Source organism: Pseudophryne corroboree, chromosome 8 (assembly GCF_028390025.1).
Source record: "Pseudophryne corroboree isolate aPseCor3 chromosome 8, aPseCor3.hap2, whole genome shotgun sequence".
NCBI classification, from domain to species: domain Eukaryota; kingdom Metazoa; phylum Chordata; class Amphibia; order Anura; family Myobatrachidae; genus Pseudophryne; species Pseudophryne corroboree.
The window spans coordinates 223856163-223874919 of NC_086451.1; the positions used below are offsets into that span (position 1 = coordinate 223856163).

The window sequence follows — 18757 nt, forward strand, 5'->3', positions numbered from 1 at the left end:
GTCGATGGTCATCCCAGAGGGGAAGTCGTAAGCCCACTTTTACTACTTCCACCAAGCAATTGACTGTCCAACAGTCCTTTGCGAGGAAGATGAAATATCACAGCAGTCATCCTGTTGCAAAGCGGATAACTGAGGCCTTGACAACTATGTTGGTGTTAGACGTGCGTCCGGTATCCGCCGTTAGTTCACAGGGAACAAGACAATTTATTGAGGCAGTGTGCCCCCGTTACCAAATACCATCTAGGTTCCACTTCTCTAGGCAGGCGATACCGAGAATGTACACGGACGTCAGAAAAAGACTCACCAGTATCCTAAAAAATGCAGTTGTACCCAATGTCCACTTAACCACGGACATGTGGACAAGTGGAGCAGGGCAGGGTCAGGACTATATGACTGTGACAGCCCACTGGGTAGATGTATGGACTCCCGCCGCAAGAACAGCAGCGGCGGCACCAGTAGCAGCATCTTGCAAACGCCAACTCTTTCCTAGGCAGGCTACGCTTTGTATCACCGGTTTCCAGAATACGCACACAGCTGAAAACCTCTTACGGCAACTGAGGAAGATCATCGCGGAATGGCTTACCCCAATTGGACTCTCCTGTGGATTTGTGGCATCGGACAACGCCAGCAATATTGTGTGTGCATTAAATATGGGCAAATTCCAGCACGTCCCATGTTTTGCACATACCTTGAATTTGGTGGTGCAGAATTTTTTAAAAAACGACAGGGGCGTGCAAGAGATGCTGTCGGTGGCCAGAAGTATTGCGGGACACTTTCGGCGTACAGGCACCACGTACAGAAGACTGGAGCACCACCAAAAACGCCTGAACCTGCCCTGCCATCATCTGAAGCAAGAAGTGGTAACGAGGTGGAATTCAACCCTCTATATGCTTCAGAGGTTGGAGGAGCAGCAAAAGGCCATTCAAGCCTATACAATTGAGCACGATATAGGAGGTGGAATGTACCTGTCTCAAGCGCAGTGGAGAATGATTTCAACGTTGTGCAAGGTTCTGCAACCTTTTGAACTTGCCACACGTGAAGTCAGTTCAGACACTGCCAGCCTGAGTCAGGTCATTCCCCTCATCAGGCTTTTGCAGAAGAAGCTGGAGGCATTGAAGGAGGAGCTAAAAGGGAACGATTCCGCTAGGCATGTGGGACTTGTGGATGGAGCCCTTAATTCGCTTAACAAGGATTCACGGGTGGTCAATCTGTTGAAATCAGAGCACTACATTTTGGCCACCGTGCTCGATCCTAGATTTAAAACCTACCTTGGATCTCTCTTTCCGGCAGACACAAGTCTGCTGGGGTTCAAAGACCTGCTGGTGACAAAATTGTCAAGTCAAGCGGAACGCGACCTATCAACATCTCCTCCTTCACATTCTCCCGCAACTGGGGGTGCGAGGAAAAGGATCAGAATTCCGAGCCCACCCGCTGGCGGTGATGCAGGGCAGTCTGGAGCGACTGCTGATGCTGACATCTGGTCCGGACTGAAGGACCAGACAACGATTACGGACATGTCGTCTACTGTCACTGCATATGATTCTCTCACCATTGAAAGAATGGTGGAGGATTATATGAGTGACCGCATCCAAGTAGGCACGTCAGACAGTCCGTACTTATACTGGCAGGAAAAAGAGGCAATTTGGAGGCCCTTGCACAAACTGGCTTTATTCTACCTAAGTTGCCCTCCCACAAGTGTGTACTCCGAAAGAGTGTTTAGTGCCGCCGCTCACCTTGTCAGCAATCTGCGTACGAGGTTACTTCCAGAAAATGTGGAGAAGATGATGTTCATTAAAATGAATTATAATCAATTCCTCCGTGGAGACATTGACCAGCAGCAATTGCCTCCACAAAGTACACAGGGAGCTGAGATGGTGGATTCCAGTGGGGACGAATTGATAATCTGTGAGGAGCGGGATGTACACGGTGATATATCGGAGGATGATGATGAGGTGGACATCTTGCCTCTGTAGAGCCAGTTTGTGCAAGGAGAGATTAATTGCTTCTTTTTCGGTGGGGGTCCAAACCAATCCGTCATTTCAGTCACAGTCGTGTGGCAGACCCTGTCACTGAAATGATGGGTTGGTTAAAGTGTGCATGTCCTGTTTATACAACATAAGGGTGGGTGGGAGGGCCCAAGGACAATTCCATCTTGCACCTCTTTTTTCTTTCATTTTTATTTGCGTCATGTGCTGTTTGGGGAGTGTTTTTTGGAAGGGCCATCCTGCGTGACACTGCAGTGCCACTCCTAGATGGGCCAGGTGTTTGTGTCGGCCACTAGGGTCGCTTAGCTTACTCACACAGCTACCTCATTGCGCCTCTTTTTTTCTTCTTTGCATCATGTGCTGTTTGGGGAGTGTTTTTTGGAAGGGCCATCCTGCGTGACACTGCAGTGCCACTCCTAGATGGGCCAGGTGTTTGTGTCGGCCACTAGGGTCGCTTAGCTTACTCACACAGCTACCTCATTGCGCCTCTTTTTTTCTTCTTTGCGTCATGTGCTGTTTGGGGAGTGTTTTTTGGAAGGGCCATCCTGCGTGACACTGCAGTGCCACTCCTAGATGGGCCAGGTGTTTGTGTCGGCCACTAGGGTCGCTTATCTTACTCACACAGCTACCTCATTGCGCCTCTTTTTTTCTTCTTTGCGTCATGTGCTGTTTGGGGAGTGTTTTTTGGAAGGGCCATCCTGCGTGACACTGCAGTGCCACTCCTAGATGGGCCAGGTGTTTGTGTCGGCCACTAGGGTCGCTTAGCTTACTCACACAGCTACCTCATTGCGCCTCTTTTTTTCTTCTTTGCGTCATGTGCTGTTTGGGGAGTGTTTTTTTGAAGGGCCATCCTGCGTGACACTGCAGTGCCACTCCTAGATGGGCCAGGTGTTTGTGTCGGCCACTAGGGTCGCTTAGCTTAGTCATCCAGCGACCTCGGTGCAAATTTTAGGACTAAAAATAATATTGTGAGGTGTGAGGTATTCAGAATAGACTGAAAATGAGTGGAAATTATGGTTTTTGAGGTTAATAATACTTTGGGATCAAAATGACCCCCAAATTCTATGATTTAAGCTGTTTTTTAGGGTTTTTTGAAAAAAACACCTGAATCCAAAACACACCCGAATCCGACAAAAAAAATTCGGTGAGGTTTTGCCAAAACGCGGTCGAACCCAAAACACGGCCGCGGAACCGAACCCAAAACCAAAACACAAAACCCGAAAAATTTAAAGTGCACATCCCTACTTCTGACCCCATACTGCCCCACTCGATTACTGCGATCTGTAGATGAAGGACTTTTAGCAGTACCTAGAATCTACCGTAATTCATCTGGGGGTCGAGCTTTTAGTCATGCGGCTCCCTTTTAGTATCTTCATGCTTCTCTATTTTATGAAAATGTACTTCATTATTTTCTGTACTATATTATGCTATGTATCTGTTAAGCGCCTTGAGTCCTATTGGAGAAAGAGCGCTATATAAATAAAATTATTATTATTATTATTATTATATTCTGGCAACAGATACAAAATACTGTGAATTCCTTCCTATTGTGTATATTTGCATATATTGATCAATAATTACTTGATTGATCGCAAATGATCATTAAGGAGTTAGCATAATTGCAAAAAATAATATTTATAGCATTTTGATTTTACAAATAATTGTGATGGTTTAAGGGTTAGTTGTAAATCTATTGATTTAAGAAACAAATTAGAGGTCTATTCATGTGAATATGTGTAAACCTTTCACTACAGTATTTATTTCATCACTTCATAGCTTTGTTTAGTAAGAATGAATTATACTTACCTTTCTTGCAATGCGATAATTGATAATTAGGATAAATTTGAACATATTTATATCAAAGAGGTCTTTAAGGAGCATTATGAAAGTAGATGGTATCCAGGTCTTGTTACATTACAACTCCCAGCATGCTGAAAGCTATCAGAGCATGTTGGAAATTGACAGATGTTGAACACTTTGCTTAAGTCCATTAAAGAAAATGTGAAATGCATATTATTAATGCATACATAGCTGTTTCGTCCAGCATTCATACAGAATAAAACAGCGACTGCAAGTTTACATGTCTCTAGAGCTACAGTGCTAGAAGTTATTGCTCACCAATTTTCTTCTCTGATCCTTCTGGATCCAGCTACAGTATATAGACTATTCATTGGTGCTTCATAGTGAGGTATATATTATTCTTGGCCATATATTTAGTGTATAGACCTCAATAAAAGGATTTAGCACACATGGGAAGTGGTAAACTCTGTATTACATTACTCTAGGCCTGTGTATAGCCAACAGTTGTATAATTGATTGCACTGTGAGTTTCTGTGTAACAGAAGTAGAGTATAGACAGATGATTTGTAAGTATTACTAACATAATACGCTTAATTATCTGAACTTTTTGTACATTATTGACAGCAATCTAATTATTGTCTGGCTTAGGTGTGTAAACACAGCTAAAATTTTCATGTTATATTTTATGAATTAAAACATGTGGCTATAAAACTACTTTTACACATGTTTACAATGAACCTAGATTAGTTTTTCATGCATTAGACAAAACCAACAAACTGGAAATTATTATTGAAGCACTTTTTTTTTTAAATCAGATTTCTTGCAATCATCATTGATTGCATATAGCAACCAATAAGAGTGTAGCTACCATTTCTCTATTGCAGTGTAGAAAATGATAGACAGAGTCTGATTGGTTCTTATGGGCATCATATACATTTGTTATTTTAGAAGCTTTAGTAAATTTACTTTTAATGTAAGTGTTTTGGGAATGCTCCCTCATTTTAGATGTCCTTGCAAGACAGACGCGAGTCAGTTTGATTTCTTTTCTGCCAAGTTAATGGTCATATAAGAGAGCAAAAAATTCAAATACAGTTATTTTTTCAATGTCTCCTTGAGAAGCGCAGCGATTGTCTGCTGAAATGGTTTCTCTTTATCAGGGTATTAAACATTGATCAATTTCTACACAGCATGATATTGACCTCTTTTTTCAACTTTCCCCAGCGACGTCGCCAGACTGCATAGACTGTGCCCAGCTATTGCTGCTTGACATGCTGCTCCACAGCAGTCAGTCGCTGAGGAGTGTGGAGAAGCAGGACAGACGCTAATGATTTCCTCAAGTCTGTGCCAGCATAACCTTGCTCCCCAGCTTCTCCTACAGGAGGGAGTAAGGAGAACCTGTCACTTCCCCTTAGTCTCACAAACACAGGTTTTATTGATTAAACAACAAATGTGTATTTATATGAGCATGGTCACAGTAGCATGAATAACCCCTGTTACTGCTATATGCCATAGTAGCCACCTGTACCTAATTTCCAGGGACAGTCCCAGGTGATAATGATTTGTCCCTGGAGATGTTTGTCCCTGGAAATATCCTCTTTTTTCATTATTGACTACCCTCAAAATCACATATAATAACTATTTGCCTACTAGAATGCAGTTCTTACCATGTGTTACTGTTGTCTGGGATTTTATATTCACTATACTGGAAATGCCAAAAAGTATGTTAGAATCAAATTGCATCAACACAGTGGGCATTGTAATGCGTTGTAGGTCCCCTGAGCCTTTGACGTATATTCAATAAGAGTCGGGTCCATTCCGACATGCAGTTGTCGGAATGGACCCGACAACCCCTATTCAATGTACGGCCAAATCCGACTGTTAGATTTGGCCATACCGGGGTCCCATGCTGCCGCTGCTGTGAGCAGCTGCCGGGTGCGCTGACAGCAGCGGTGGGGGGGGGGGGAGTTGGGCTGCTACGGGCTGCGGGGGGAGCTGGGTGGCTGTGTGCAGTGGTGGGAGCTGCCACGGCGGCCAGCGGAGGTGATGTCTGTGGCGTCGGAGGGAGCTGGATGGCTGCAGGGGGAGCTGGGTGGCTGCGTGCGGCGGGGGGGAGCTGCCACGGTGGCCGGTGGAGGTGATGTCTGCGGCGGCAGGGGAGGCACTGCAGGGAGAGAGGTGCCTGGCCAGGGGATGGCCGTCAAGGTACCTCTCATCCCCGATCCCCGTAGCCCGCCGCACTGCTCCCCGTTACCCCACCTTAATCCGACTTGTTTTCAAGTCGGATTGAGTTTGTCGGCAACGGGGCTAAAACCTGTCAGGTTTGGCCCCGCTTCCGACAATGCATGCTGATCGGAGGCTGAAGCATTGCAGCATGAAACATGCATTCCGACAGCATTCCGACAATTCGGGTTTCCCGACTTGTCGGAAAAAACGGGGCCGTAATGAATAGGTCGGAACCCCTTCCGACCTAAAACTGTCGGAAGCTGCCGTGTTTCCGACAAGACGGCAGCTTCTGACAGTTATTGAATATACCCCAGTGGGGTCAATTTATTTATTTCTGCTTTTAACATGATTGCTCTTTTACATTTTGGTGTTACACATGCAGAGAAGCAAGCTGCCACTTAGTAAATGTACCCTTGTAACATGCGTCTTACTTTATCAACACACATCCTCAGGTCACTAACATTCAAGCTTCCAGAGACAACAGTTACACATACGACTGCAACTTTGAAATGTGCTGTAATGACATCAAAAGCCTTGTATGACTTCAGCATTAAAACATGAATTTGTTAGATCTCATTTAAAAACATTGATCTGAGTTTTTTGATGTGTTAGATATGAGAAGTACTGTAGGTCACTGGTGTCTGGTTATACAGTGAAATGAAACCCTATTTATTGGATTCTGCTTAGTTATGCATATGGAGCTATACAGTCATTGGTGTATTTTATAATGGATGCAGTGTGTGCGGTGCATACGGGCTCCTGAGTTCAGGGGGTGCCCTTACCACACACGCTGCACCCATTATTTGAATACTCACTCCTCCGAAGTCCTGTGCCAACGTCAGAGCATTGTTAACCCTCCATCAGGCGCACCTCTGGGACTCCCGGGTTCAGGCGCAGTGTGCCTGACAGGCGCCGGTTAGAAAATCGTCATTAGAACCTAATTAACTAAATTCTAACGCTCTTAAAGTGATCAGTGACCTTCATTAGGATGTACAAAAAGAGAAATCATAGGTTTTACGGGCCATTTCAGCAGAAAATCTAAAGCAAAAAAGAGAAAACACAAACATGAGTATAAGTTTGGGCGCAGTGTGTCTGAGAGGCCACCCTGGACAAACTTACATATTTCTGCAAAATATCCACAACCTTTGTAATCTTCATTCATAAAATGAGCAAAATAAACAATTAATAGATAAAATAAAAGGAAAAACGAACCTTCAAAAGTCGGAGGAGTTTGGGCGCAGTGTGCCTGAGAGGCCAGGAGGGTCACTACTGCACTCCACGCAGGCGGCGGGAAAACTGACTAAGGGGGTTTCAAACAGCACCTAGAGATAGGAAGGTACTAGGAGGGACAGGCCCCTGCGCCCCCTTGGGGCAGAGAGGGGAGCGAGAACAGCTTTGCGGCGCCTGTCAGGCCAGCTGCACCTGACTGAGGGTTAAATCACTGTGAAAATGGTGCTTGTGCCATTTTCACGGAGATCTGCGCAAGCGCAGTAGAGTATGACCCCTCTAGTGCTCAGACTCTCCGGCAGAGAGTAGGGGGCTCGAACGGAGGAGGCTGCACCTGGGCCTCCTCCTCTTTTAAAGTGCCCCTGTATTCAGTATAGTACACAAAATAAACATTAAAGAGACAGTTTTTGGGTAAAGAAATATATCTGCAAAGCTGGTTTCTATTACAGAATAATTTCTCAGAAAATCTAAAAAAAACCAGCACATGTATATATCCAAAATATTAAAACTTGGTATTTATGATTGACCTAAAACTAGTACAGGAAATAAACAATGACAATCTTTTATTTTACCTGACACATTAAAGGCCACTAAAGATAATGTCTTAATAACAGGTTTTTTTTTTTTTTTTTGGATTGGTTCTTCATAGTAGGTTTCAAAGAGCAGCATATGCCATTACAGAGCAGTCAAATGTCTGTGTTGTAGAATGAATGTTCTCAGTGGAATATGACTGCTCCAGGGCTTGCTTGTTCTGTCAAAACATGACACCATGGTCTAATGGATTACAAATATACATTCACAGACACATACGTACATGTTAACCTTTTAATAAAGTGGACCCTTATTTATTAAGTCTATGGTATGTGAAAGAAGTGGCATCTAGCAGTAAAAAACTGTTTCTGAATTATTCAATAACAGAACATAGCTTTCCATGTAAGAACAAGGTAATGTAATAATATAATAATCACATTATGAACTTATATGGCAAAATAGATGTCCCGTTATCTATGCTATACAGTTATATTTTATCCATCTTTCTATTCCCTATCCTTTATACTGACGAATCAAAGTGAACATCAAGCATTAAGTCACCTGACAACACGTGTCTATGCCACAAATGTGATAATTCTGCTATTGCATAAGATTAGAAACTGCACTTTGGGTGCAAATATGGCAGACTTCATATGACATACTGCAACTGCAAATAATAAGATGCATACCTCTGAAAAACAGTTGTTTTGTTTTTTTAGAAATCTGAGGGGAGATGTCATTGTACAACATGTACAATAGCAGACGATGGGGAGGTAGGAAGACTGGCGTACTTTGTAAAAAATCCATCATAATAGCATTAAGTATAGAAATATAACATTACAGACAGAATACGGAACATAAATCTATTCTGGCTCAAATATTGATAATATATCTTTACATACTCAAATTGCAAATGTATGTGATGAAAGACATATATAATGTAATGGATAAACCGAGGCAGCATTCCTCATGAATGAGCTATATTGTAGTGTCCACTTGCGTGAAACAAAGTGATGCTCTGCATGCAAAGGGTTAATTGCAGGATTAGGGAGAGATGTGAAGGAATGGGTGTTTATCCTGCGTGTCGGACTGAAGTAAGGGTGCAGAGTGAGCGTTGCCCCTACTCAGTTTATATTCAAATGTCAAGATACATATTGCAGCCACAGACTGGAGCAATTAATGACCACTCATGGAAAATTCTTTCTGCCTCTCTGACAAGCTAGGGGCTCCCAGTTCCACATCTTGCTAGATGTTTCTGGCAGCGAGTTTGCATGAAGGGCACACATCCTTGCTCCGCGCTGGGCTGTCTCTATGAATTAGACTTACACTGTACAGGGGAAGCCAGGGCCTTATTAGCCGGACCTGTTAAAAGAGCACAACCTGGAGTAGTTTGCTTACCACGTGCACAACTGCAGTATGAGCTGAACGATTAAAAGCCTTGTCATCGGGAGAGCAGCCAAAATGTGAAATACAGAGAACGTTTGTACATATCCTAATGTCTGTAAAACAGAGGCTGCTTACTGAGACAGGAGCAGAGGTCTGGAAACTACTTTCCAATGTTCTTGATATTAAGGAGAGGACGCTGTCTGTGCTGGCTCTAAGAGCTGCTGGAATCAAGAGTTTACCATATAAAAAAGGACAAAGATTATAAAAGTGCAAAGAAAGATATTAAACGGGTCCAAAGTACAATGTCACATTAAACCTCCATGAGGGACCTTAGCGCCTACTTCCTTGTGTACCTGGACCCCTTCTGTTCTCCCTGTACACCTCTTCCCTGGGTGCGTTCATTAACTCCTTTGGCCTTCAATACCACCTCTATGCTGATGACACACAACTCTACCTCTCCTCTCCTGATCTGTCCCCCTCTGTCCTCTCCCAGGTTTCCAGCTGCCTCTCCGCAATCTCCTCCTGGATGTCTGAGCGCTCTCTGAAGCTCAACATGGACAAAACTGAACTCATCATCTTCCCCCCATCCAGAGCAACACCCGCGATCAATATCTCTATCATTGTTGACAACACCACCATCTCCTCCGTTCCCCAACTCCGCTGCTTGGGTGTCACTCTTGACTCCTCCCTCTCCTTTGCACCTCACATCCAAGCTCTGGCACAATCCTGTTGTTTCCAGCTATGCAACATTGCTCGTATCAGGCCATTTCTCTCCCAGAGTGCAACTAATCATCCACTCACTGGTCATCTCACGACTTGACTACTGCAACATTGTCCTCACTGGCCTCGCTTTCTCCCATCTTGCTCCCCTCCAATCTGTCCTAAACTCTGCAGCTAGGCTTATCTTCCTCTCACACCGCACCACATCTGCCACTCCCCTTCGCCAAAATCTACACTGGCTCCCATTCCCCTACAGAATCCTCTTCAAACTCCTCACCCTCACATACAAGGCCATCTCTAATTTCACTGCTCCCTACATCTCCAACCTTCTCTCCCTTCATACTCCCTCCCGCCCCCTACGGTCGACCAATGACCGTCGCCTCTCCACCGCCCTAGTCACTGCTTCCCATGCTCATGTTCAAGACTATGCCCAAGCTGCACCCCTTCAGTGGAACGCACTCCCCCGCTCCATTAGACTCTCCCCGACCTTGCAAAGCTTCAAACGGGCACTAAAAACCCACCTATTCATCAAAGCATACCCTCCCGATGCATAACCCAGTCCTCTTCACCCCCCTGCCTCATACCGTGAACATCTCAGCTTTGCTTGCATACTGCCATCAGGCTAACTCCCGCTTGCCTGCACCTCTTGTCATCTGTCTGTTGCCCCTCCCCACTAGATTGTTATCTCTTCAGAGCAGGGCCCTCTTTCCTCTTGTTATCTAAGCCCTCGTCTCGACACATTTCACTCGCAGCTCTCCCCTACTCAAAGACCATCTTTACCCTGCTAGTAAAGGCTCATCTCCATCTATGGCCACCAGCCTCTAGTAGTACGATGATCACTCCCTCAATACTTACATCTTAGCTGTATTATGTCTTGAGAATGTGTGGTGCTCTATGTTACCTGTACTCTATTTCTGTTATTTATTTACTGTAATGCTATGTTTTGTCTCCCTGTACTGTCCTTTGTACGGCGCTGCGAAACACATGTGGCGCCTAATAAATAAAATGTAATAATAATAATAATAATAATAATACTGCATTTTGTATTTTTACAGTACAGTAGGTTCAAAGCACTTTTGACCAAGGCTGTTATGGGGTTTATTTATTAAGAAAATTTTATATCACCGCTCATTCAGCAATAGAAAATCTTCTTTCTGCTAGTTTATAAAGGAAGCTGTGCAAAGCTTGACTCCCCGGTGTCACTTGTCAACACTTTAGCCTTCCCACTTACCAGGCCGGTTAGGAGCCAAAAAAAGCATGTGTGAGCCAGCTTATCAACTTCCACATGAACACTGGAAATGAAAGCTCGACTCAGACCAAAGTTCCTGAGTCAATAAAAAAGTGTGCCGAAAAAGTAGAAAAAGGTAAAACTTAAAAAATATAAAAATGTATAAAGAAGATATAAAACATCAAAAACATTTTTTTTTAATGAATATATAAAAATCTTTATTTTAACAATAAAGCATTTTCTGCTGTGGGCACCTTTGGTTAATGGCATCCTGAGACTGAGAGCTGTAGGAGCACTGATGACTGCTGTCAATGATACATAGGCTTCAACCTGCAATACGTAGCTGATGATAGTCCTCACCAGCAAGGGCTCTTTCATATAGTATCTAAGTAGAAAATGCCCCACATAGCGTTCTGCTTTTCAAGCCACTGGATCTACTTAAATATCACGCATCAAATATTGTCCAGTTATTGTCAGCTCTTTATATACTGCAAGATTGTTGAGTCACTCTTCATAAACCACTGCTGAGAAAACGACACCTCCAGATGACTGTACATGTGCATCTGGGCCAACCTGCGGAGCCTAGGCTCTCTTGTGTTTGGGTTATGATCAATGTTTCCACTTACAGGTTTTTTTTTTCCAATTTACAGGGAAATTTGACTATGATCAGGAATAGTGTTTCCACTTTCTGTTTCCTGCTGTCTTGATTACTGGAAAATTTGATTCTTGAAATGACTTAAAATCAGTAAAAATAACTTTTCAGCTTTTGTTCCTTTTTTTATGTTAGTTTTTATTAGAGATGTGCGCTTTACCCCATGATTTGGTTTTGGTTCCAATTTGTTGTCGGGTTTTGGTTTTGCCAAAACTGCCCTCAGGTGTTTTGGATCTGTATTCTTTTTTAAAAAATTATAAAAACAGCTAAAATGGCATAATTTGGGCCTTTTTTTTTTACTATGGTATTCTTAACCTCAGTAATATTGATTTCCAGTAATTTCCAGTCAATTTTGTCTGCAGCAAGCTCACTGATTACTAAGCGACTGAACAGTGGCACAAACACACGGCAGTTTATAGCATTTCTATGAAACATTGCCACACAGCACTGGCAGAAAAGAAAAGCGGTGCAAGATGGAATTGTCCTTGGGAACTTCCACCCACCCTTATGTTGGATATTACAAAAAAATTATCCACCATTTAACAAACCAAGTATTTCAGCGACAGGGACTGCCACTTTTGTGGCTATAGTGCTTGGTTTGTTTGGGCCCCCACAAACAATTTTTTGAAAGAACTTTTTACTAATGTGGGGGTTGATGATGAGGATGTTGGCGATGGAAAATGCATGGGCTGGTCTAAACTGCTGGTAACTGATACTGGACTGCTTGTTATTTTACAAATTCTTATAATTTTATAAAATAAAGTTTATGAATTTGCTGCAAATGACGTAACATGAAGGAGGTGCCTAGATGGTTAATCTCCCTACCTCTACTAACTTTGGCCTCACAAATGGAGCAGTTGCCTTCATAAGCATGGTTAAGAATTGGGTAAAAATAATCCCACATCCAAGAGGTGACTTTTTGGTTTTATGCCCAAACATCACAATGGCTTTTTTTTTTAAATCACAGGCAAGAACTGTGACCACGGGTGGCTGACTTACACAAACAATATCATCAACTTTCTCAACCCCATTACCAAGGGGTATATCTATGGGTCCGAACGCCCCTGGCAAATTAAGGGTCTGGCGCCCCCCCAAATTAGAAATAAAAAAGGCGTTCGTGCCGAAAGAGGGTTGTGGTTCGTGGGGAAGGTTTGTGGCCACACAATAGTACCCCAAATTCAAATGATGCCACACTGTACTGCCCTTACTCACATTACACTGCATAGTAACATCCCTTATTCACGTTTCACCACATATTATTATCCCTTATTCACGTTACACCACACAGTAGTACCACTTAAACACGTTATGCCACACACTAGAGCCCTTATTTACATTACATTACACAGTAGTACTCTATATACACATTATGCCATGCAGTAGTGCCCCTTACAGTAATAGTGCTCCTTACACATTATGCCTGCACAGTAGTAGTGACCCTTACATATACCAACAGCAGAAGTGCTACTACAAGGGCTGTTGGGAGCTGTAGTTTGTGTTGAGTTTGATGATCACTGTAGTGTGGTGCTGGACACTGGTGACTGTAACAGCAGCTCCTGCCTGTTGTGCCAGTCTCCGGGCCACTTTGCCCATCTAGTCTTCCGTAAACACAAGGCACACATTTACACACTAGCGTCTATTTTATTTTTTTGGGAGGAGTCAGTTAACCTACCAGTATATTATTGGATTATGGGAGGAAACCGGAGGAACCCCACGCAAGCATGGGAAGAATATACAAACTTCACCATCATCACATATTTATGAACAATTGCTGTGTAGCTGAGTGCAAATTACTGTCCCATGATATCAGCCATTCTAAGGTTTATATTGTCCTTTATCAGAATCCAGGCCTCCTTTCATCTTGCCTTCCCACAATTCATTCCCTCCCAGTCTGCTCCCTCCTTTTAAAAAGAGCATTGTCCCTCCACTCTTACACATCAGCCTCCACCCCGCATACCCTTTTCCTTTAACACACACCCCTTCTCAATTTGTCAGCTAACTTCCCATGACAGCACCATCCATATCCCGTCTACTTTAAACACCAGCATCCCCTTCATATCCCTTTTCCTTAGCATGCCAACTAACCCGATATCTGCTCTCCTCTAAACGACCAGCGTCTCATCATCACCATTTATGCTTCCCCTCGAAAATGCAAACTCCCACCTATGTGCCCTACAATTGCCAGCCGTTTACATCTCTTCTCCCCTATATGGCTTCCCACCAGGTGGTATTCATGTGACCGGCAGTTAGGAGACCGATGGTCACATGACCTCCCCCAACATCCCGCCCCCTCACTACCTGACGGTCGGCATGCCGACTAACAGGGATTATTTCCACTCGTGGGTGGCGAGTGCAGCGAGCCCGCAAGGGGCTTGCTGCACTCACGCCCCCCGCCGAGATCCTGGCGATGGAATGCTGCCGGGATCCCGGTGTCGGTATGCTGATCGCCGGTCTACTGACCGTCGGTCAGCCATACCACACCCGTTCCCACCATATATACATATTAGTATGCCAGCTCTCCTAATAGGCCGTCTCCTCAAAATACCAACTCACCCTTCATATACCCCTTCTCAATAAGCCACCTCCTCCAATTTATCTCTTCTCCTCAATAGGCCAACCCCCCACTTAGCTCTTCTCCTCAATAGGCCAGCTCGCCCATATGCCACAAAAAAACATAAAGCTTGGTGCTTACGTATAATTTTTACACTCTATTAGCAGCTGTCATCCAACAAGGGGATTACTCTACCCTGGTTTTTCAGAAACAAGACAGACAGACAATCAGAATAGCTCTATTAAAAAAGTATTTTCATTAAAAATATTAGATAAAATAACAGTATTCAATTCATAAACACACAGGGCAGCATAAACATATCTAGATATACATTATTATTAAATGGATCATCCCTTTTACACCTCAGTAGGATATTCCCTTCTATGCCCTCTCCTCAATATACCCCCCCCCCCCCATATGCGTCCTCTGATCTTCTTTTATGGCATATTGAGGGACTGCATATTGAAGTTCTATGATCTTCTTATCAATACCCACCTGCTAATTGTCTCCCCCACTGTGCTTCTGTCACTGATGACCACAGCGTAGCAGGCAGGTTAGTTCCTCACCTGTAGGAATGCCCATAGCAGGCACCAGGGTTCGGCTCTGCGCTACAATCAAGAAACTACATAAACTACACTTCCCAGCAGTCCTTGCTGCAGTGAGCTCCCAGCAGCAAGGGATGCTAGGAGGTGTAGCTTATGTAGTTTATTGATTTCTTAATTGTAGCGCGGTGCCGGATCCTGGCGCCAAATACAGTGGCTGCCACTGCTGATTGCTATGGTCATTCCTGGGCGTCAATGTGGGTGAGGAACTACCAGTGGGTGGGTGGGGGGGCACGGGTATGGACAGCTGTTTGCCATTAAAATTAATTCTACCTACTGGATGTGGGTGGCAACCGCTGGGCAGCACCCCTCCTCGGCTGGCGCCCCTGCCCCTGGCGAGTGCCATCCTGGCCAATAGGTAGATATACGCTCCTGCCATTACCTTCAGATAGTACATAAATATCCACCTCATCCTGATCCATTTCGGCACTAGCAACCTCAATTTATGTTCCTAATGTTCTTAGTTTTTTTGCAACTGATTTGTCTGTTTTTAATGTGACACCTCTACCTATTTTTTTAACATTGTGAAAGATTTTGACTTAAAATGCCCTTTCCTAAACTCTCTGATCCTTGGATCTCCTTTAATAGATGTTGTAGTACTATCATGACTGGCAGCAACCAAAGCACTAGTACTAGATTGTTGCTCCTGCTCTTCTATCGACTGATCATGATCCATATTGACTCGGTGCTTATATTTATTAATGCAGTAGGGCACGGCACCTACTGGTCTTTATTGAATGCACAATTGAATGATCAGGCATGCCAAGGCAGAAGCTGAGGAGAAAATGGCCAGTCGGTAGATGAAGGGGGCAAAAATAGGATTTTGGTTACCTACCGGTAAATCCTTTTCTCGTAGCCCGTAGAGGATGCTGGGGTCCAGTACCATGGGTATAGATTGGTCCACTAGGAGCCATTGGCACTTTAGGAGTTTGAGAGTGTGGGCTGGCTCCTCCCTCTATGCCCCTCCTACCAGACTCAGTCTAGAAACTGTGCCCGAGGAGACAGACATCTTTGAGAGAAGGATTTAACACAGATAGTGGTGAGATTCATACCTGCTCACACATACAAGGCACATCAAGCTAGCTTAGCTTGAAAACTCAGCAACTGCTGATACATTACTTACCAAGTAACAACTAAACTCACTGCATCCACATGGACTGAATGAAACTATGAATTTTGGAGCATTTCTTCCAATTTGACTGTCCAATTTGATTGACTAATTCATTTTTTCATCATTTTTTCATCTCTTTTTAATAATCAGTAACCATAGTTATAATTCCTAATTTTAATTTTTATTATTTCAACACAGTGGTTCTTAACTATACCAGCACTATAAGCCAATTATACAGTATCTCCTTCATTAATGACTTTCATGAAATCATTATATAGCTGCCTTTATATATAACATTAGCACCTACATTTACACACAGTCACATCTATTATATAATTTAAATAGCACCCCTCTTATTTAACCTTACCACATATCCTACTTACCCAATCCCTTTCCCCCACCCCCCAAACAACTTCCCCCCCCCCGCCCCCCCCCCCTTTTTTTCCTATTCCCCCCTTAATAATTAAATCTACTCATAAAAGTCCATACACAAATTAACAATTAATTAATCCTAATATCCACACACAATAATTTTCACCAATTATTCACCTATACCTCACACATTATTTTTAATTCTTTATACACATTCACGCACCACCATTATATACTATAAGGCTTATAATAATTAAATCCCCTTGGCAATTTAATCTGCAAACGTTTTTACAGGACACCTAAGTTGTTTGATCTATTTTTATAAGCTCATACAAACCGTGTCAGAATCATCAAACAGGTACAACCCTGATTGGCTACTCGTACAGATTTAAGTCAGATCCTGACACCACATGTTCACACTACCCGTGAACAAGCTAATCTGTGAAACGTACGTTGGGAGGTGAACAGGTGAACAGGGTCATGATGAGTGCGCTCACATGACCAGAGACCGGCAGGAGAGGAGATCAGACAGGCAGCACAGACGCTGGAGCCCGGCGATCAGCGGCGCACCACAAGCAGACAAACACTTAAGTATTTCTTTTCTCTCCACTAGCCTATCGATCTCCCGTTAGCAGGAGAGGAGATTAAACAAACCGCACAGACGCTGGAGCTCAGCGGCCAGCGGTGCACTAAGAGCGGGCAAATATAAGTATTTCTTTTGTCCCATCTGCTATACTGTCTCCCGTTAAACCTACTTGCACATACAAATTCAAGAATCAATGTGCATTGGTCTCTTTGGCAAATGTTATGCCAATCATCATAATATAGCGCATCAGCACCTAGTCATATGCAGGTTTTTTACTGGATTATAAAGCTATTGTGCATACCATAGCTAAACACATTGTAAAAATCACCTAGCATATGCTCTTTTGGGGGATCACTTTATATGTCCCCTCTTCGGGTTCATTTTGGTATTTTCTGTCTGTTTATTACATGTTAGACAGATACATTATAGACACACTGTTGATACATGCAAAATAAGTTATTGTGGCCGATTTATTTATCTTTTTGTTTCAAAGACAACATTTATACCTTGTTTATGCACGATGGTACTAATTAGCCTCTAAATGGATAATTGAGATGGTTACACATCCTGCCTACTTTTCAAGTCTGTTTTCTTTCTCCTAAAAATTTCAATATCATCTTTTGTCCAGCAATTTCGATCATGGCATAATAGGAGTTTTTATTTATAATCTTTGGAGTTTACAATTTCACAATAACCTCTCTTTTTCCCTTTAATAGGGTGATCCAATTAACAATAGAGACGATTTCTCTTTGGATCATATACAAACATTGCGGCATGTTATCAGTATAACAGTGGTCTATATCTGCCTTACCGGCAGCAGAAACCCATTTTCAAAGGTGCTGCACAGCACATAATGAAACATACAGGCATTCCCTGCGGGCCAAGAAACTTTTGACCACATGATTTAAACCTACGTATACCTACATATTTTGGATACATTTCGGTGCAATGATGGTCAAACATACATTGTCTCTTTAGAGATTATTCGGTCAACTTGGTAACAAGGTGCTTACCAATAACCCTCTACCATTTACATATTAGTGGTAGAATTTGCCATATCAATGCTGATCTACTACCATACCACACCGCGCATGCCCAATCTCGTCTGATCTTGGAAGCAATACGGTGTTGGGCCTGGTCAGTACTTAGGTGGTGGACCACTAAGGAATACCAGGTGTTGTAGGTTTTTTTTGACGGCAGCAATTTGGTCATAGCACCTATTCCATACATCCTAGTATTCTGGGCCTGCCAAATAATGCCTTGTATTTTCATCAATATTTTCACAATTTAGCTTTACCAGGTGGCTTACATCTATTAGCCACTTATAAGTGAAATAACATATTTGGTGTACCAATATTTTAGTATAATACAATTAAAGGTTACATTTTAATCACTTTATTTTTCATATCATTGTCTATTACTCAAATCATAATTGTTTCCAAGTGGGAGTGCTCCCAACAAAGGTCTCTTTCTTTCTGTTTCTTTTCCCTTTACCAAGTAACAATGCAGTAAATAACTAAACAAAGTCGTACTGAACCAGATAACGGTTGCAGGAAAACAAAGTGCTTGGCGGGCGCCCAGCATCCTCTACGTACTATGAGAAAAGGATTTGCCGGTAGGTAACCAAAATCCTATTTTCTCTTACGTCCTAGAGGATGCTGGGGTCCACACTTGTACCGTGGGGATGAACCAAAGCTCCCAGAATGGGAGGGAAAGCACGGACGCTCCTTCAGAACTGATTGAATGAACTTCAGATCATCAGAAACCAAAGTATCAAACTTGA

At 43.1% G+C, this 18757-nt stretch overlaps 1 pseudogene; it reads left to right on the forward strand.

Annotated features, from left to right (window-relative positions):
• Nucleotides 1-18041: 18041 nt before the first annotated feature.
• On the forward strand, nt 18042-18160 carry LOC134952345 (5S ribosomal RNA; annotated as a pseudogene).
• The last annotated feature ends 597 nt before the right edge of the window (nt 18161-18757 follow it).